Raw genomic sequence first — 22,455 nt, forward strand, 5'->3', positions numbered from 1 at the left:
CTGTAGTAACATACTAGTGACTGTAGTAACATACTAGTGACTAGTAAAAAACATACTAGTGACTGTAGTAAGAAATATACTAGTGACTGTAGTAACAAACATACTAGTGACTGTAGTAACAAACATACTAGTGACTGTAGTAACAAACATACTAGTGACTGTAGTAACATACTAGTGACTGTAGTAACAAACATACTAGAGACTGTAGTAACATACTAGTGACTATAGTAACATACTAGTGGCTGTAGTAACAAACATACTAGTGACTGTAGTAACAAACATACTAGAGACTGTAGTAACAAACATACTAGTGACTGTAGTAACAAACATACTAGTGACTGTAGTAACAAACATACTAGTGACTGTAATAACAAACATACTAGTGACTGTAGTAACATACTATTGACTGTAGTAACAAACATACTAGAGACTGTAGTAACATACTAGTGACTATAGTAACATACTAGTGGCTGTAGTAACAAACATACTAGTGACTGTAGTAACATACTAGTGACTGTAGTAACAAACATACTAGTGACTGTAGTAACATGCTAGTGACTGTAGTAACAAACATACTCGTGACTGTAGTAACATACTAGTGACTGTAGTAACAAACATACTAGTGACTGTAGTAACAAACATACTAGTGACTGTTGTAACATACTAGTGACTGTAGTAACATACTAGTGACTGTAGTAACAAACATACTAGTGACTGTAGTAACAAACATACTAGCGACTGTAGTAACATACTAGTGACTGTAGTATCATACTAGTGACTGTAGTAACAAACATACTAGTGACTGTAGTAACATACTAGTGACTGTAGTAACATACTAGTTACTGTAGTAACATACTAGTGACTGTAGTAACAAACATACTAGAGACTGTAGTAACATACTAGTGACTGTAGTAACAAACATACTAGTGACTGTAGTAACATACTAGTGACTGTAGTAACAAACATACTAGTGACTATAGTAACAAACATACTAGTGACTGTAGTAACATACTAGTGACTGTAGTAACAAACATACTAGTGACTGTAGTAAGATACTAGTGACTGTAGTAACAAACATACTAGAGACTGTCGTAACATACTAGTTGCTGTAGTAACATACTAGTGACTGTAGTAACATACTAGTGACTGTAGTAACATAATAGTGACTGTAGTAACATGCTAGTGACTGTAGTAACATACTAGTGACTGTAGTAACATACTAGTGACTGTAGTAACATGCTAGTGACTAGTAACATACTAGTGACTGTAGTAACATACTAGTGACTGTAGTAACATACTAGAGACTGTAGTAACATACTAGTGACTGTAGTAAAATACTAGTGACTGTAGTAACAAACATACTAGTGACTGTAGTTACATACTAGTGACTGTAGTAACAAACATACTAGAGACTGTAGTAACATACTAGTGACTGCAGTAACAAACATACTAGTGACTGTAGTAACAAACATACTAGAGACTGTCATAACATACTAGTGACTGTAGTAACATACTAGTGACTGTAGTAACATACTAGTGACTGTAGTAACATTCTAGAGACTGTAGTAACATACTAGTGACTGTAGTAACATACTAGTGACTGTAGTAACAAACATACTAGTGACTGTAGTAACATTCTAGTGACTGTAGTAACAAACATACTAGAGACTGTAGTAACATACTAGTGACTGTAGTAACAAACATACTAGTGACTGTAGTAAGATACTAGTGAATGTAGTAACAAACATTCTAGAGACTGTAATAACAAACATACTAGTGACTTTAGTAACAAACATACTAGAGACTGTAGGAACAAACATACTAGTGACTATAGTAACATACTAGTGACTGTAGTAACAAACATACTAGAGACTGTAGTAACAAACATACTAGTGACTGTAGTAACATACTAGTGACTGTTATAACAAACATACTAGTGACTGTAGTAACATACTAGTGACTGTAGTAACATACTAGTGACTGTAGTAACAAACATACTAGTGACTGTAGTAACAAACTTACTAGTGACTGTAGTAACACACTAGTGACTGTAGTAACATACTAGTGACTGTAGTAACATACTAATGACTGTAGTAACAAACATAGTCGTGAATGTAGTAACATACAAGTGACTGTAGTAACAAACATACTAGAGACTGTAGTAACATACTAGTGACTGTAGTAACAAACATACTAGTGACTGTAGTAACATACTAGTTAATGGAGTAACAAACATACTAGAGACTGTAGTAACAAACATACTAGTGACTGTTGTAACAACATACTAGTGACTGTAGTAACAAACATACTAGTTACTGTAGTAACAAACATACTAGTGACTGCAGTAAGATACTAGTGACTGTAGTAACAAACATACTAGTGACTGAAGTAACAAACATACTAGTGACTGTAGTAACAGACATACTAGTGACTAGTAACAAACATACTAGTGACTGTAGTAACAAACATGCTAGTGACTGTAGTAACAAACATACTAGTGACTGTAGTAACAAACATGCTAGTGACTGTAGTAACAAACATACTAGTGACTGTAGTAACATACTAGTGACTGTAGTAACAAACATACTTGTGACTGTGTTAACAAATATACTAGTGACTGTAGTAACACGAAAGTGACTGTAGTAACTAGTGACAAACATACTAGTGACTGTAGTAACAAACATACTAGTGACTGTAGTAACAAACATACTAGTAACTGTAGAAACAAACATACTAGTGACTGTAGTAACAAACATACTAGTGACTGCAGTAACATACTAGTGACTGTAGTAACAAACATACTAGTGACTGTAGTAACATACTAGTGACTCTAGTAACAAACATACTAGTGACTGTAGTAACATACTAGTGACTAGTAGCATACTAGTGACTAGTAACTTACTAGTTACTAGTAACATGCTAGTGACTGTAGTAACAAACATACTAGTGACTGTAGTAACATACTAGTGACTGTTGTAACATACTAGTGACTGTTGTAACATACTAGTGACTGTAGTAACAAACTAGTGACTGTTGTAACATACTAGTGACTGTAGTAACATACTAGTGACTGTTGTAACAAACATACTAGTGACTGTAGTAACATTCTAGTGATTGTAGTAACAGACATACTAGTGACTAGTAAAAAACATACTAGTGACTAGTAACATACTAATGACTAGTAACATACTAGTGACTGTAGTAACATACTAGTGACTGCAGTAACATAATAGTGACTAGTAACTTACTAGTTACTAGTAACATACTAGTGACTGTAGTAACAATTATACTAGTGACTGTAGTAACGTACTAGTGACTAGTAACATCCTAGTGACTAGTAACATACTAGTGACTGTAGTAGCATACTAGTGACTGTTGTAACAAACATACTAGTGACTGTAGTAACATACTAGTGACTGTTGTAACAAACATACTAGTGACTGTAGTAACATACTAGTGACTGTAGTAACATACTAGTGACTGTAGTAACAGACATACTAGTGTCTCTAGTAAAAAACATACTAGTGACTAGTAACATACTAGTGACTGTAGTAAGAAATATACTAGTGACTGTAGTAACATACTAGTGACTAGTAACATACTAGTTACTAGTAACATACTAGTGACTAGTAACATACTAGTGACTGTAGTAACATACAAGTGACTGTAGTAACATACTAGTGACTGTTGTAACAAACATACTAGTGACTGTAGTAACATACTAGTGACTGTAGTAACATACTAGTGACTGTAGTAACATACTAGTGACTAGTAAAAAACATACTAGTGACTGTAGTAAGAAATATACTAGTGACTGTAGTAACATGATATTGACTAGTAACATACTAGTGACTAGTAACATACTAGTGACTGTAGTAACAAACATACTAGTGACTGTAGTAACAAACATACTAGTGACTGTAGTAACAAACATACTAGTGACTGTAGTAACATACTAGTGACTGTTGTAACATGCTAGTGTCTGTAGTAACATACTAGTGACTGTTGTAACATGCTAGTGACTGTAGTAACATACTAGTGACTGTTGTAACAAACATACTAGTGACTGTAGTAACATACTAGTGACTGTAGTAACAGACATACTAGTGACTACAATAACGTACTAGTGCCTGTAGTAACAAACGTATTAGTGATTGTAGTGTCATATTAGTGACTGTAGTAACGAACATGCTAGTGACTGTAGTAACATACTAGTGGGTATAATCACATGTAATACACAGTAAAACCTTTTATCAACTTTGCTCAATTTTGAGCAAACTAACATCTAAAATAGAGTTGTTGAATATTACACATTTTTATACAAGAAGCAAAGTGGTGTCATAGCTAGGAGAGTGAAGAAACATACTTCCAGGGTAGATGCTGCCCACTATAACACATAATGAATCACTCATTTTAAAACAGTGAGATGGTTTCAAGGCCATGTAAATACAGTCGAGATATTTATTCACCTGTATAAGCAGTAAAATTATAAACAGAATACACTTTAGTGTGAACAAAACCAGTTTTGTGACTAGTTATGTATGATTTTACTATGGTTAGAAAGTGTGTTAGTTACAAGGTTAGGTTCCTTGATAAAGGTCTTAATACTACAATACTAATGAAGAGTAATGAGTGTTAGTACATAGAGAAACAGTTCTTGACCATTCCATACAATATACATACATATATTTATACATGTGAAAAATATGTAGAAAGTCATGCAGTATTTCATTTTAGTACAGTAATTCTTAAGTTAGTACATATTTTAAAATCTGTGCATGCCATGAATCACTTACCTTTTCATTTAATTAGTAAAGCTTAACAATTATGCATGCTTGCATAAAATATATAGGTGTGTGTGTATGTGTGCATATGTATAAAAAGACACTGGTTGTTTCCTACCAAGGCAGGGTTGCCCAAAAAAGAATAAATACTTTGACCATCACTTACTCAGTCATTGTCTTGCCAGAGGGGCACTGATACTACAGTTCAAAACTGCAGATATCTCCATCTCTCCTTCAGAGTGCAGACATTACTTCCTACCTCCAGGACTCTAGTACTAATTTCCTTGATTCCCTTCATAAATGTAACCTTTGCTAGCACTCCAACAGCACTTCAAGTCATAAAAACTACTTGCCTACACTCCTGTCTAACATGCTTGCTGGATGGCTAAGCCCCTTACACACAAAGCCTCCTTTACCCCCTCCATCCAAGCTTTTCTTGGCCAACCCCTACCCCACCTTTCTTCCACTACAGATTTATACACCCTCCAAGTCATCCTGGTTTGTTCCATTCTATCTAAATGTCTGAGTCACCTAAATAACCCCTCTTCAGCTCTGGATAATACTTTTAGTAACTCCTCACACCTCCTCATCTCCAGGCTACAAATTCTCTGCATAATCGCACCACACATTGCCCTCAGACACATCTCCAGCAAGGAGGCTGCAGGCAGCGGAGATGTCATGTCTGAGGGCGGTGTGTGGTGTGAATATTATGCAGAGAATTCATGGCTTGGAAATTAGGAGGTACATGGTTACTAAAAGCATTATCCAGATGGTTGAAGAAGGGTTATTGAAGTGGTTCAGACATTTAGAAAGGCTGAAAGACTTGGAGGGTGCATAAATCTGTAGTGGAGTGAAGGTGTGGTAGGGGTCAGCCAAGGAAAGGTTGTGGGGAGGGGTAAAGAAGGTTTTGTATGTAAGGGGCTTAGACATCCAATAAGCATGTTAGATAGGAGTGAATGGAAACAAGTGGTTTTTATGACTTGACATGCTGTTGGAGTGTTAGCAGAGTAACATTTATGAAGGGATTCTGGATGTCTCCTACTGTGCCTTCCCTCCTCTACAGATTTATGCACCCTCCAGGTCATTGTGTTTTGCCCCATCTTCTCTGAACCACCTCAGCAACCCCTCCTCAGTCCTCTGGATACTACTTTTAGTAATCCCACACCTCCTGATCTCCTAGCTATGAATTCTCTGCATAATATTCATACCACACATTGCCCTCAGACACGACATCTCCACTGCCTCCAGTCATCTCCTTGTTGCAACATCACAACCCATGCTTCACACCCATATAAGAGTGTTGGTCCCCAATTTTGCTTCCAGGGATAATATTCTTTGTCTCCTCAGATCTCTCAGTGCACCACTCACCTTTTTCCCCCTTCATCATTTCTGTGGTTCATTTTGTCTTTCATAGACCCATGTGTTGATAAGTCCACTTTCAAATATCTGAACACAGTTCCTTTGGGGGATTCTGAGGACAGATCACAAAAGTCGGTAGATGAATTTGAGATGGTATATATAAGAAAGAAATTAAAACTGAACATAGAAAAGAAAAAAGTGATGATGGTAACAAAGTTTAGGCAATGATGGATTGCATATCAGATTGGAGGGAGTATGGAGGAAGTGAATGTACTGAATTTAGGTATTTGGGAGTGGACATGTCAGCAGATAGGTTTATGATAGACAAGGTGAATCATGGAAAAGTGGTGTGCTGATGCACCTGTGAATAGCAGGAAATTTGTCTATGAAGATAGAAAGAGGAATGTATCAGAGTACATGATGCTAGCACTTTTATATAAGTGTGAGGCATGGGTTTTGAGTGCTGCAGCAAGGAGAAGGCTGGATATAACTGGAATGTCATGTGTGGTGTGAATATCACTGAGAGAATATGGAGCATAGAAATTAAAAAATGTGATGCTACTAAGGGTTTAATTTAGACAGCTGAGGAGGAGTTTTTGATGTGGTTTGAGCATGTTTAGAGGACGGATGTGGTAGGTAGAGGGGTAGGAGTCATCCAAGAAATGGTTGGAGGGGGAGGGAGTAAAGGAGGCGTGGAGTTTTAGGAGCTTGCGCATCCAGTAGGCTTGCTTGAACATGTTAGATAGAGACTAGTATTTGGTTTTTAATGAATGTGCTGTTGGATTGTGAGCAAAGTAACATGAAGGAAGTTAGAGAAACCAGTCAGCTAAACTTGAGTTCTGGAGGTGGGAAAGGCAGTGCCTCACTCTGCAGGAGGGATGGGGATATTGCAGTCTGAGAAAAATCTGTAGTGCTATTTCAGTATAATTCTGGCAGAACAGCAATAAATGAATGATGGTGAATGTGTTTTGTTCTTTAGGTCACTTTTTCATGGTGGGAGATAACTATTGAGGTGAAAAAGGAATAAAATGGTGCATACGTGCAGGTGCGTGTGCATGCATCAGTATTTTTGTCTATTAGCAATAGTGTATATATCTGGTAGGCTTCCCATACAGCAGACCATATTCATTGGACATTTTGATACACCAGATTTTTGTTTAAATGGACATCCCCTCTATTAGTACGTTATCCTGAACTCCATTAATATTATACTGTTGGAGATTGACTTGCATAGAACATCAAAATGTCTTCCTCTAGCAAATAAGGTGGTTTATCTTTTGAGGAAGTCTTGCTGACCATTTTCTTGAGTTACTGAAGATATAAAAATATTAAGTAATAAGTTAACCTAGACCTGAGAGTCAGTGTATCAAGAGAATTAATTAAAAAGTTTTTTTTTTTTTGTGTACAACCATTACTCTTATCACTTTGTCACTTCTTTTCTGGATGCACTATTCAGGATTTTTTTATTCTTAATATAATGTATGTTGTTGCATGTACTGATTAAGCTTTGGCCATTATAGTGTTTCTGTCAGATCCCAAATATAGCGGGACTGGTGTGATTTTTACTGGAGCAATTGTTACACAGCTTCAGTTGTATTGTTTTAAGGTTATGTTATTATTTTCTGCATGTGTGTACTGATGATATTCCTTCTTGTTACAGTTACCACTCGTGATTTATTGTAAAAATTTATATTGCTATAATTATTTATTTATTATCTCTGAAACTGTAGAAAAAAAAAATAGATGCTTCGAAAAGTTTTTTCATCTTGTTTTAAACTGGTTTAATTTCAATTTGTGCACTTCTGCAGTATAGCACTTTAATTTGGTTTCAACACTTCTTTGGTAAAAGATTCTTTCACTGTTTTATTATGACTGAGACACTAATAACATGTTAATCATAGCAACATTTTTACTTGCAGTAGTCACTGTTAAGTTCAAACAATAATTTCATGTAATTAATTTGTATAAATATATATATTTTTTTCAGCTTTACTAGATAGTCCTCAAGTATTGATTGCAGAAGAGGAGAAAATCATTATCGAAGAGACCCATGGCAATCAAGTTGTTGTGGAGGAGAAGTAAGTTTCTTATATAATATATTCTTCTGTCTGTATTAACCCTTAACCCTTTCAGGGTCTGTGCCATAGTTCTATGACTTTCAGTTCTGGGTCCAAACCGTAGTTCTATGCCATGAGCTCAGCTCACTCAGATAAGCTGTGAGTGGTAAATTTGGGCCTAGATATGAGAGAATACATCTGTGTGGTAAGTGTGCACCACATAAAACAAATCCTGCAGCACACAGTACATAATGAGAGAAAAAAAACGAGACCTTAAATTGGATTAAAACAGCGACTTTGCAGTGTTTTTTCATATGTTTTTTTATAGTTGTAGTTGCGATTTCTTGGTTTCATTTGATAGAATGGAAGATATATTACAGAAATAGAGATGATTTTGATTGGTTTTAGTACTGAAAATGGCTTGAAACTGAGCTCAAAGTAGAGGAAATGTTAAATTTTTGCTGATGTACAAGAGTAAAAAATCACATCACTTATCCAATACACGTCAGCTGATGGATCATATGTGCATTCACAAATGCGCTGATATTATATATACAATTATTACAGTACAGTGGACCCTCGACTAACGCTATTAATCCGTTCCTGAGAGCTCATTGTTAGTCAAAATTATCGTTAGTCAAGTTAATTTTCCCCATAAGAAATAATGGAAATCAAATTAATCCGTGCAAGACACCCAAAAGTATTGAAAAAAAAAATTTAACACATGAAATATTAATTTTAATACACACAAACTGAAGAAGACATGCACAGTTACATGACACTTACCTTTATTGAAGATCTGGTGATGATTGATGGGATGGGAGTAGGGGAGTTAGTGTTTAGAAGGGGAATCCCCTTCCATTAGGACTTGAGGTGGCAAGTCCTTTTTCGGGGTTACTTCCCTTCTTCTTTTAATGCCACTAGGACCAGCTTGAGAGTCACTGGACCTCTGTCGCACAACATATCTGTCCATAGAGGCCTGTACCTCCCGTTCCTTTATGACATTCCTAAAGTGTTTCACAACATTGTCAGTGTCACAATTAAACACTTGTTCAGGTTTCAATTCTTCACTGTCTATGTACTCCTTGAATTCCTGCACATATTTTTCAGCTGCTTTTTGGTGCAAACTGGCAGCCTCACCATGCCTTATCACACTATGTATGCCACTACGATTCTTAACTCTCTCAAACCAACCTTTGCTGGCCTTAAATTCACTCACATCACCACTAGTTGCTGGCATTTTTCTAATTAAATCGTCATGCAACTTCCTAGCCTTTTCACATATGATCACTTGAGAGATGCTATCTCCTGCTATCTGTTTTTCGTTTATCCACACCAATAACAGTCTCTCAACATCTTCTCTCACTTGCGATCTCAGTTTCGAAAACATAGTTGCACCTTTGGCAAGAACAGCTTCCTTGATTGCCGTTTTCTTGGCCACAATAGTAGCGATGGTTGATTGGGGTTTTGTGTACAGCCTGGCCAGCTTGGAGACACGCACTCCACTTTCATACTTAGTGATCTCTTTCTTCATATCCATAGTAATTCTCACCCTTTTTGCTGTAGGGTTGGCACTAGAAGCTTTCTTGGGGCCCATGGTGACTTATTTTGCAGGTGCAATCACTAAAAAGGCTGTGATAATATGAAATGTTCCGATTGTATGCTTGGAAGCGAACGCGGTGGCTGGCTGGCTTGTAAACACTGGCCAGAAGTGGATGCATCTCAGACGGAACGAATAGTGTTGGTCGAGTTTTTTAGCGCTAGTCGAGGCAAAATTTTTGCGTTAAAATGTACCGCTGGTCGGATTTATCGTTAATCGATGCCATCGTTGGTCGAGGGTCCACTGTATTGCATAACAGTAAATCTTCCATTTATTTATTTGAATAAAAATTCATTATGTTAATAAAAATCAAAATGGAATTCATTTGTAAAGCCTGAAAATGTAGCAAATGAATAGAGGAAATGTTAATTTGGTGCCAGGAATTCCTGCATTGTTTATTCTGGACCCTATTTTGAAATAGGAATTGGCCAAATTACCAATTTCTGATCACTTTATTGGGTAGATGAAACAGTTGACTTGGTGATTTCTTGTGCTCAGTCGATAAAATAGAAGTAATACTTGCAAAATGGCTAATAATTTGGTCAACTGGAATAATGTAATTGGCCTAAAATGTGAGTCAAAGTCGGCAAAATCACAGATGTCTAACTATCACTGATGCATCAAAATTCGCTGATGCATCAAAATTCGCGAGAGCATAATTTTGTCAATTTTCCATCAAATTTCGTACTTTTTTTATTACCTTCAGAAAAAGATTCTCTACGATTTCATAAGAAAAAATAACATTTTTTTTAAATTCTTGGACCCTGAAAGGGTTAAACTGTCCAAACATAGATCTACATTCATGTGCATAGCACTCCGACCTTTATTTTCCCCATTTGAAAGCATGTAAAAAAATGTACATCTACGTTTGGAGTCCCTCACACATGAATGCAGATCTACGTTCAGACAGTTTAAGGATTAATAAGTTGTTTTCCTGTGACTGATCTTAACCCTTTGACTGTTTCAGGCCCCTCTCTGAAACTGTCATTCTATGTCGCCAAATATTCAAAAAAAAAAAAAATTATTTTTTCTTATGAAAATGTTAAGATTATTTTTCTGAGTGTTTTAGTCCAAAAAAAAAAATTTTTGCCATCGGTACTTACCGAGATATAGAGCCATGAAGTTTGCAGAAAATGAGCCGCGTATGGCAACAGCGGCGACTGCCGCTCACCCGGTAAACTTTAGTTTACTTGTAATTGAAGGTTTTTTGTTTTTTTCACTATTTTATTTTTTCACATAACTTATGTGGCCTATGAGACCAAAGTAAGGTGCAATGTACATATATACACTCGTTGTATACAACACAATAAGCAAAGTAAGGTGCAATGTATATATATACACTCGTTGTATACAACACAAGCACACAAACATAATTATCAATATATTGTTTACAAAACTTGTTTACAAAAACAAACAAACAAACAAAATCATCATCATCATCATCATCATCATCATCATCATCATCATCATCATCATCATCATCATCATCATCATCATCATCATCATCATCATCATCATCATCATCATCATCATCATCATCCTCATCATCCTCATCATCCTCATCCTCCTCATCCTCCTCATCCTCCTCATCCTCCTCATCCTCCTCCTCCTCCTCATCCTCCTCATCCTCCTCCTCCTCCTCCTCCTCCTCCTCCTCCTCCTCCTCCTCCTCCTCCTCCTCCTCCTCCTCGTGTGCGAGTGTGTGGCTTATAATTGTTTTGAGTCAGAAGTCGGCAGCTGTCAAAGTGACATATTGTCTCATTAGTCACTACCCCTACCGCCTGTCAAAACAATGGGGTCGGATGCTGCTTCCCCTCCTCCATTCTATCTAATTATCTTTCTCCCTCATTCTATATCTTTCAATCTGTCTCTCTTTCTATCTGTCTGCCTATCTCTGTCTCACAGGTACACATAAATACAAGTATACATAGTGTAAATTACCTAGGATAACCCAAGAAATCCAGACAAAGTGCTATACTCTGCTTGAAGATGTGAGTAAACGTGATGACACAGTCTTGTGGCTCTCTCTGAGACAGAGAGCTAGATGGACAGACAGGGAGCTTGACAGACAGACAAATAGACAGACAGACAAATGTTTGTGTACCAGCAAAAACAAAGGGAGGGCGATGGTCATGTAATATTACCCTCCTTTACGCTCATCAAAGTCAGCTCTTATCAGATGTTATCTCCCCTTATCTTGTCACTGTCATGGGGTGGACTTTTTTTTTTCTTGCTTCAAGGGAACAATATTATTACATCTTCTTCTTCCTCTTCCTCTTCTCCTCCTCCTCCTCCTCCTCCTCTTCCTTCCCTCCTCCTCCTCCTCCTCCTCCTCCTCTTCCTTCCCTCCTCCTCCTCCTCCTCCTCTTCCTCCCCTCCTCCCCCTCCTCCTCCTCCATTGCTTTTGGTCTCAAACTCCTCCAAATCATGAAATTGATCTTCACTGACACTTCCATCTGTGTTAGAGCATCACTTGGGAAGAGAAGAGTCCCAGATTTGCTGGGGAATCACATATTTCTTACCGCTAGACATGCTGAAAAAGGACAACTGAAATGGCATTCCCACAATGCACCACTGGCTCCCCGATTTTTTTTATATGGTGCACACTGACCATGGAGACCCATTCTCTCACATGTGGGCCTACCAGCTTTCTCCTGCTTGATTTGAAGCTGCTAGAATTTATGCGTATAAATACGTCAGAAACATTGGCTCGTAAGACGTATTTATACGTCGGAAACAGTCAAAGGGTTAAAAGTGATTATTGACTCATGTGAATAGATCTTCTCTCTTTGCTTCTAATTGTTTAACCCCTTGACTGCCGCAACTCCCAATCCAGAGGTGTCTCCTGGTGTCGCAAAATTTAAAAAAAAAAAAAAAAAAAAAAAAATATGAAATGATAGAGAATCTTTTCCCGATTGTAATGATACCAAAAAAACAAAATTTGATGGAAAACTGATGGAATTACGCTTTTGTGAAGTTAGCGACCTCGGCGATATTTACAAATCGGCGATTTCACCCACTTTGAGCCCTATTTTCGGCTAATTCCATTGTTCCAGTCGACCAAACTCATAGCTATTTCTTTAGAACTCCGTTTTTTCTATCTATTGAGCACAAGAAACTGCCCATTTACCAATTTCAACTACCCAATAATGTGGTCAGAAATTTGCAATTTGGCCAATTTCACGAAAACTAAAAAATATGACAATTTCAAAATAAGGTCCAGAATGAACAATGCAGACATTCTTGGCTCTAAAATAGCATTTTCTTTGTTCATCAGTCACGTCTCCAGGCCCCTCTGATATTACTCTTGTTTTCTATTTTGAATTTTTATTCAAACAAAAAATAAGAAGATTTACTATTATGCAGACTACTGCAATACTGCAATAATTGTATAAATAACATCAACCCATTCATGACTGCATATTAGAATGGCTAGTTGGACATTTATTGGACAATGACATCATTTGTTTACTTTTGAACATCAGCAAAAATCAAACATTTCCCCTACTTTGAGCTCCATTTCCAGGTTCTTTTTATAGTAAAATCAATCAAAATCACCTCTATTTCTATAATATGTTTTCTATTCTATCATATAAGACCAAGAAAACGAGAATACAACCATAAATACTATACGAAAATAGACCACAAAGTTGGCATTTTAATTAACCCTTAAACAGTCCAAACGTATATATACGTTCACTCGCGTAGCGCCCCAAATTTTTTGAGGAAAAAAAATCTTTTCTTTTAAAAGGAAAAAAGAGCATATGGTACCCAGGCATCCCCAATTATTTTAATATGGCACACAGTGAGTGCGCACATGTTATTGCTGTTCTTACTGCTGAACAGCGGTTTAGTGCCGATGAAGGTAGCGTAGGTAGCAATGATACGGCCGTGGACTAGATTGGCTTTAATCGGGTAGGAGTGAGTACACAACGGGCAGTGTGAGGGAGTGACCGCAAGCCAGTCCGTGGAGGGGGAGTACTTGTGTACGTCAAGTCGGTCGAGGCAGGAGTGAGGGAGGGTGGTCTGTGTTTCCCACCGACCTAGGTAGGCCTACAGAGGGCAGCACTGAATGCCGCGAAATATGAACTAGTCAGAGCAGATGGCTAGGCTGTGTGCTCTGACAGTACAGGCTGTCTACATTTGCTCGGCCACGCACCTCGCGTCGTCCCGACGTGACAATACTGGTGGGCCCATAGGTATAAAGGAATTACACTAGCTACCCCAGAGAGGGACTGGCTTTCGCTCACTAGTAAATAAAAAATGGACAAAAAAAATGCAACAGGCAAAAAAAAACTCTCCCATCCAGGGGAAGAGAAAACTGGTTTGCCCGCGCTGTTTCATCGAGTAGAGAGCCCGGAGACGTCAGCACTGGAACTAAAATCTTCTATATACAGGTTGTCCGCAGGGCTGAACATCAGTTGACCACTCGTCTACTAACGTTGTTGCACGCTCACATCTGCAAACAATGACTGACAGTAGCATTTCCTAAGGTGTGACATGTAACTCAGAGGGCAGCACTGCCCTGACCGTAATACAGGCTTTTTTACTTTAGTTATAAAACACTGGTGCACATACGTACAATAATACTATATCCATGGGATTCATTACACTCTGGGTACCCTTCTAAAAGTATTTACATAATTACATGATGTTGTCCACCCTGACTCTATTATCGACTAGCTATACAATGTGTGTGCATTTATACCCATTTCTGCAAGCAAACAATTAGCATAACTAGCGTAGGAGTCGGACAAGTCAGTAGGTACGTCAATGTCACAGAAATGTACTGTTGTCCTGGGTCGCAGGCCATAAGTATGGAGCCTTACTGGGCCGTCTTCCGTACCAGTAGTAGTGGGAGAAGGGATAGACGGTTTGTCCCTAACATTAGTCTGATCGTGGCGTTGCAACGCACGCACCTCCAGCTCTGCTTCGGCCTGCATATGGTCCACATACTTCATGTGATCAAGGTGGGCTTCCTTGATAGTTCCCGTAGCAATCTCCCTCACCTCGAACTTATTGCCACGGAGCTGTCGTAGGACACGGTAAGGACCCACAAACTTTGGGACAAGTTTGTGCATACCTGGGGTCTGCACTGGGTTGAGCAACATAACTTTGCAACCTGGTTCCACTTTGCTTTCCTTGGCGCGGGCATTGCGCTCAGACGTGAACCTATCAGTAGCTTTCATAAGGTTCTCTCGTACCCGCTGGAAGACAAGCTGCGTTGTCCTCATCTTTACTACACTGGGGTTATCAGTATCGTAAGTAGGTCTAGGTGGAGTAAACAGAATTTCATATGGTAAGCGCTTGTCATAGCCATACAAAGCAAAATGAGGTGTCTCACCGATCGAGCTGTTGAGGGAGGAATTTAATGTACACTGAACATCTGGGATAGCCTCATCCCATGTAGTACAACTTGGGTTAACGGTTACTCTGAGCACCTCCAGGACTTTGCGATTTGTACGTTCAGCAAGACCATTACTCGCAGGGTGGCGTGGAGCTACTGGCGCTTGATGAATGTTGAATCTGGAGCAAAGATCCTGCATTATGCCATTTATAAACTCAGACCCATTGTCTGACAGAAGGACACGTGGGCAAGTATGACGAAGAACAACATGCTCACGGAAAGCACTAGCGACCGTTTCCGCGGTTTTATCAGGGATGGGTACTAATTCACTGTACCGCGTCAAGTTATCTACCATTACAAGCAGGTGCTTATTTCCCTTCTCCGAGGTCGAGAAGTTCGTCAACAGGTCGACAGAAGTTCTCTCCCAGGGCTCCTTTGTAATGGGATACTTTAGAATGGGGTTAGGACCTGTAATGGTACCCTTGTGCTGTAGGCAAACAACACACTGGTGTACATGCTTGGCAATGTCCGATGCCATCTTAGGCCAGAAATATTTCATTCGTGCCTGTTTGATACTGCGGTCCTTCCCAGGGTGCGCTACACCTGGGACATTGTGGATCAACCTAAGAGTAGCTGGTATCATGGACTCTGGTATCACCAGTTGGTATACGGTTCTGCCGGGGTCCACCAGCTGTGCAACACGGCACAGTACTCCTTGGTTGACCACTAAATCCTTCAGTGGAACGGGAGACTTGACCTGTAAGTCAACGTCCTCCTTGGTCAGGAAACGAAGGACTGGAGACCACACAGGGTCCTGTCGTTGGGCTCTCTCGAGATCCTCAACAGAGAACGAATTGCTGACACTCACGAATGCTATGTCTCGACAGGGCATCAGCTACAACATTTTGCTTACCTGGGACATAGCAAATTTCAGGGTTGTAGTCATTGAACGTGAGCGACCACCGAGCATGCTTTCCCGAGAGGTTCTTATTTGCAAAAAGGGCCAATAAGGGTAAATGATCTGTATAAATCTTGATAGGATAATGATAGATGATATCCCGAAAATGACTCAGGGCCCATACAATGGCTAAAGCTTCTAGCTCTGTCACTGAATAATTGACTTCCGCTTTAGTAAGAACACGGCTAGCATAGGCAATAGGCTGTTGCTTCCCATTAGATTCCTGTGACAAGACTGCACCGATGCCAACTTTGCTGGCATCAGTCGTCAAGGTAAATGCCTTGGTGAAATCAGGGAATCTAAGGGTTGGGGCTGATGTTAACTTGTTCTTAAGAATGACAAAAGCTCGTTCCTGATCGCACGTCCACTCAAAAGGGGCATCCTTCTTGAGTAAGCGTGTCAGGGGTGCAGCAATGGTGGAGAAACCTGCGATAAAGGTGCGGTAGAAACCCGCCAGGCCTATGAAGGACCGGACTGCATCCGCCGTCATGGGTCTGGGGAATTTCTGCACAGCCGAGATTTTAGACTCGTCCGTCTTTATGCCATTCTGAGTTACTACGTGACCCAGAAATTTTATTTCCTTCCGGAGGAAATGACATTTGGAGAGCTTTACCTTAAGATTTGCCTGAGCTAGCCTGTCCAATACCCTGTCAAGTTTCTCAAGATGTGACGGGACATCTTGCGACATGACTATGAGATCATCCAGGTAGACCATGAGCGTGCCACCTAGGAGGGTACGGAAAATTGTCGTCATCAAACGACTAAACGTGATTGGGCTTCCGCGCAAGCCGAAGGGCATCCTCCTGAACTGGTAATGACCAGTTGGCGTAGAGAAAGCTGTCAACTCTCTGCTCTCATCATCGAGGGGGATCTGCCAGAACCCTTGAAGAAGATCAAGAGTTGAAAAGACCTTATTATCGCCGATGTTCTGCAACAGGTCGTTCAGAACTGGCAATGGAAAACGGTCTGGGATGGTACATGCATTCAGTTTCCTGTAATCGATAACAGGGCGCCAGGTTCCGTCTTTCTTGGGAACCAGAATAAGGGGAGCATTCCACGGGGAAGTGGACTCCTCAATAACTCCATCACGGAGCATCCGTGTAATGAGTTCTTCGGCGAAGACTCTTTGCGCATGTGGCAGGCGATACGCAGGTACATAAATGGGTTTAGTACCTTTGTCAAGTGGAATACGGTGAGAGATCAGTGGGGTCAAACCCATTGACTCACCATCTAGTGCAACTGCAGAACGTGCACGATTGAGAACCTGGAGAAGTTTTGGGACCTCTTCAGGATAGTCTGTCAAAGCTAGATCATCTTCCTGCACTGGCCGGGTGTTGGAAGAGTCAGCAGCAGACTCGCCTGGGAGAACTGCACTCACAAGGAAGTCAGCTGGGGCTTCACCCTCCACTCTCACCGGGAGAGGGAATCTGACAAGATCGACAAGTGAGGTATTCTTCCGCAGGGGAAATTCTCGACTATGCATGTTGACAACAAGGACTTGCAACTTACCACGTTGCACTGTGTGCAAGGATGGTTCAAGGGAGAGGCCCTTGACTCGGCATGTGTCGCTGTCAACCAGCACATGGTCTCCTTCAAAAGCTCTGCTCACGTACACCGTAACAGGAGTGAGCGAGTTAGCTGACAAAGTGACGTCATACTTTGTACAAGCAGTAACTCTGCTCGCTGATGCCATGACACGAGTCAGACAGTCGCCTGCCGACAGGGATACTGCGGCTTGACAACTGCTGGTCTCTACAACAGCGTCAGAGTTAGAGTGAAGGTTAGACTGGGCGTCCCCAGACTGGGTTTCACTGGTAACTACGCGCTGATGGCCAGGAGGTGATGGGCAATGAGCTCTACTACGAGGTCGATCAGGACAAGAGACCGACCCTGGGGAGAATGTGCTATGGAAACCACCGGTTTCCAACGATTCTAGGCACTGTGCATACTCTGAGACAGAGTAGCACGTAGTGGATCCTAAGCGCACGCCCCAGAAGGGCACATCCACTCCGTTGAATTCCGCTTTCCACTCAGCTGGATCTAAACGGATCCTAAGATCTGCCATGGTTTTGAACCCTATGAGCAGGTCACCATGGAAAACAATACCATCTACGACTAAGAATTTTGCGGACAGCTTGTGACCCTGGACCACAAATTCTAGCGTTGTGCGACCGCGAACCGTCAGCGGTTTACCTGAGACTCCTCTCAAGGTCTGAATGGCAGACGGCTCTGTCAACATGGCCGCGTGAAGGCCAATGTCTCGGAAAAAAGTGGAGCAGACAATGTTAACCACCGAACCTGTATCTAGGAAAAGCTGAACAGGCTTATTGTGGACAGTGGACTCGATGAGTGGTCCACATGGGTTGTCATACCGAACATGAAGGCATGACAGGCCGACGAGATCCCCGGAGTCACAGCTGCTCGAGGCTCGACACTTGTTGACGAGGCTCGACCTGGAAGGTACGGTACGAGTCTCGGCAACAACGTCAAGACACTCGGTTTCCTCACTGTCGGCAAGCGTATCACTGCCCAGGGTGGCGAATGCATTGCAGACAGGGATGGAATACAGCGACTCCGACAGGGTTACTATGTGTTTCGCTGGTTTTACGGACGCGCCTCTTCCCCCGAACTAGTGGAAGGGCTACTACGAGCACGTGCATTGCGCGACGACTGCTTGCTCCACTCAGCTGACAGTATACTTCGCAGCTTGTTACACTCATGGGAGGTATGACTGGAAGTATTGTGGTAAACACAGCCTCCCTCGCGAAGCTGAGCATGGGGACGGTGACGGTTACCTTGATACTGAACATGGGGACGGTTATGGTTACCGGGATACTGAGCATGGGGACTGTTATGGTTACTTTGCGGGGACTTAGGTTTGTAACACTCCGATCGGTAGTGCCCTCGTTTGCCACAGTTGAAACAAGTCACTACACGCTTAGCGGGTGAGGTTGGGGGTGGTGTCTGCTGGCGACGTTTCGCCCTGGTCCAGGAAGTCGATGACTGCCTTTTTGTATGAGACCGACTGTTGTTACTGTGGTCAATACTTTTACTTAGGCGCGTGTTAGTGGGACTGGGGTTAGAAACTTTGTGGGCTGGCTGTCTGACAGCAGCAGCAAAAGTGACTTCCGGCTGCGACCGCGGGGTCACAGTGGATGGCACCGGAAGGATGGGTAGGGGATCATCCGCAAAGCGGCAAACCTTGCCTTGCTCGGAAGGCGGCTTGAGCGAGTCGATGGCGTCATATGCACCCAGGACGTCGTGCTGAGGGCCGAGTCCTAGCGCATCAATGGCAGCCCAGAGGTTAGGGGCGGAATCCCTCCGCATGATGCCGACAGCCAGCATGGGGATGATGTCTTTAGCAGCAATACGACCATCACCATCCACCCACTTAGTGGAGTTGATGGCATCAGTAAAGTCCGTGGCGGCTTGCTCAAACCGGCAAACGCAAGCCAGGGGGCTTTCATGCCGGTATTGACATTCGGCCAAGACGCTGGTAACGATGTCAATGTAATGGCGTTGGCGACTACGCCGAAAATAACGCCTAAATTCCTCCTTAAGTTCACCCCAAGACTGAATCTTACAAACGCGCTTGAGCTGCACAAAGGCACCTATATCACCCTGGGTGAGATCCACTGCTGCAACAGCAGCACGAATGTACTGTGTATCCGTTGGGCTATCAAATAGAGCCTGAACAGTCGCCTCGACTGACTGCAGCCATGGCTCTAAACTATTTGCACGACCGTCAAAAATAAGGGTCAGGTATGGACGATGAGCCGGCCCACTGGTGGTCGAGGCTTGAGCCACAAGTTGACCAACTGTCGCTGGGGCTTCGATGCCCTGCCGCGTGTTCACGCTGGCTGAGGCACCATTGCTGGCACCAGCAGAATCTGGACTAACGGCATGGCCACTGCGTGTCTTAGTCATGACGTCAATTGTTCAAATGCAAGTAGGTCACGAAGAGGGTAAACAGGTCAGAGCAAGAAATGGTATGCACTGGCTACAATTCAAAACAGAGTCAAAGAGAACTCAGCACCACAGTACTAGGTAAACTGCTTAGTGATAGAAATAATTTGAGCAAAACAATAAAAAAGGGAAATAGTGATACACTCTGAACACAAAATAAGAGATGTATGCAAGTGAATGTACTACAGGAAAGTGCACAAAATGAAGCTAAGGATAGTCAATAATTTCACCAGGAATCTGGCAACAAAATTTATGAAAAGGAGTTGAACTGTAAACACTGGTAGCAAAAATTGCACAAAATTAAAATAAATCAGGTACTACACAACACTAAACTGTGCTGCAAGCACAGTTTAAAAAGATTGCGGGTGCTAGCAGTTGCAAATTGAAACGCAAAAAAAAAAGGGGTAATTCACTTGCACAAGGGAAGTTGGCACAGAAAAGATATCAGAGTATGGAATAGTGCCAAAAATCACAGAAAAAAAAAAATACACTGTATCCAGAATTGCTATATTGCACACAAAATAAAATTATTAAAAATGCAGATTATTAAATTCAAGAATATGGCAAAGGTTAACTGGTGTTAGCAGGGTGTACACTGGCAAAAAGAAAAAAATTGCACAATCTCAAGGTCAAAATTAATTAACTTCACAAGGAATTTTGGTAATTAATGGTAAATAAGCAGGTTCCCAAAAATACACTCAATGACTTGGGTATACAAAATAGCAAAAAGCAATGCACATAGGTGAATATTCACAGATAAAACATAGAATATATGTAGAGCAAATAAATGGGGAAACAGAAAAAAGTTTAATGGGCTAGGCACAGATTGTATCACTGCAGGTAGAATAAACTAATACTTAAGTACTTGAAGATTACACTTATTAAAAGAAAAAAAAAAACTAACAAACAAAACAGTGCAAGGGTGTCAACAATCTGTGGCTAACTTGCAGGTGCAACTAAAAAAAAAATAACAGCACACAGGAATTACATGAAAACTGTATGTGAGAGGTAAATTGTATAAATGGTTAACACTGAACAATTTAAATCAATAACTGAGGTGCAAGAAGCAGAATAAAAAACTGGAATTTAAAACGTAGGAGTGCAAAAATAAATTTACAAAATTTAAGCTGTAGGTAAGTGGCAAAATGTGCACTGATGACACTGAACAATTTACTGAAGTATGGCTTCAGTAACTAACTGTATTGGTGCAGGACAGTTAAATAATGTCACAAAATATTAGGAAATGCTAGGTAAGTCACTGTTTACTTAACTTTGAGTGCAGATGGACGAAGGTACGGGTGCCTGGAACTTTCAGTGACGCTCTAGTAACACTACACGCCTCGTAGCATTTGTATACTGCTATGGGGCTTCAATGTCGTAGAAAAAAAATTATCAGAATGGACTTGGGAAGAACAGGAAAGACCGGAGTTACTCTGTGGAGGTATAAGATATTAGGAGACGTGGATACCCGGCGTGAAACACAGCTGTGTATGGTTGTTTACACTGGCAAGCGTGTCTGGGCGCGCTGACTGACTGCGGCTTCAGCACACGGAGAACAAAACATTTACTGCACTACTCGAACGTGCTAAAAACAAGCTTAAGTGAAACTTTGAACTGGGACGAGTAAGTTTTACTGTAACAAATCACTGGGGAAAACAGAACTGGTGATGAACTGGGAATAAAACAGCAAGGGAAAGGGAAAAAAAAAATTTAAACTGGGCAACACAAAAAAAAAACTGCACTGGCTGGAGATACGTAGACGCTGAGTAGTTGTAGACACTATGATGAGTCACGAGCTGCTGTAGACGCTGAACTTTGCTGGCTTAGGGGCTAAGCCAACTGGGTTCCCACGTGGTTAAGCCAGGTAGAACTTCTTGGAGGAAACTTGGAAGAACACAACACACATGGACGGCGAGACGGACGTCGTTGCGTAGCAGAGAAGGCTGTAGAGAGGGCTGGTGTGTTTACACGCTGATTAGGGTATAAACCAACCCCGGAGCTGCCTCGTGGTCACTCGTGGAGCCACACGAAGCCAACACACTAAACGACCTCACCTCTACTTCTTGTAGCTGAGAAGGGCGTAGGGACGCTGTAGGAGGCAGGAGAATGGTGCTGGAGAGTGTTGAAGGGCTGTAGAGAGGGTGATGAGGTGAACACGTGACTGCTAAGGCTGGAGGTGACGCCATGACGCCTATGTCCAGATTTTGTGGGAAAAATCTAGGACGAAGATCTATCTCGGGTCCCGTCAAGACGCTGGGAGTAACAGATAACTCTTTAGGTCAGCAGGTGCGTTGGATGACGACGGATGATGTTGACTGGCGTCGACCGATGGTGTTTACCCCTCCACCCTGAAGAGGCTCACAATGCCGCTGACTCCACTGTCA

At 41.2% G+C, this 22,455-nt stretch overlaps 1 long non-coding RNA gene across 1 annotated transcript in view; it reads left to right on the top strand.

Moving 5' to 3' along the window:
- The first annotated feature begins 377 nt into the window (after positions 1-377).
- Positions 378-22,455, top strand: part of LOC138850993 (uncharacterized) — a 32,883-nt gene continuing 10,805 nt past the window's right edge. Inside the window, exon 1 of the long non-coding RNA XR_011391056.1 lies at positions 378-8,221. This is a non-coding gene — a long non-coding RNA (uncharacterized lncRNA). The remainder of the gene's footprint in view (positions 8,222-22,455) is intronic.

Source organism: Cherax quadricarinatus, unplaced genomic scaffold (assembly GCF_038502225.1).
Source record: "Cherax quadricarinatus isolate ZL_2023a unplaced genomic scaffold, ASM3850222v1 Contig112, whole genome shotgun sequence".
Classification (NCBI taxonomy): domain Eukaryota; kingdom Metazoa; phylum Arthropoda; class Malacostraca; order Decapoda; family Parastacidae; genus Cherax; species Cherax quadricarinatus.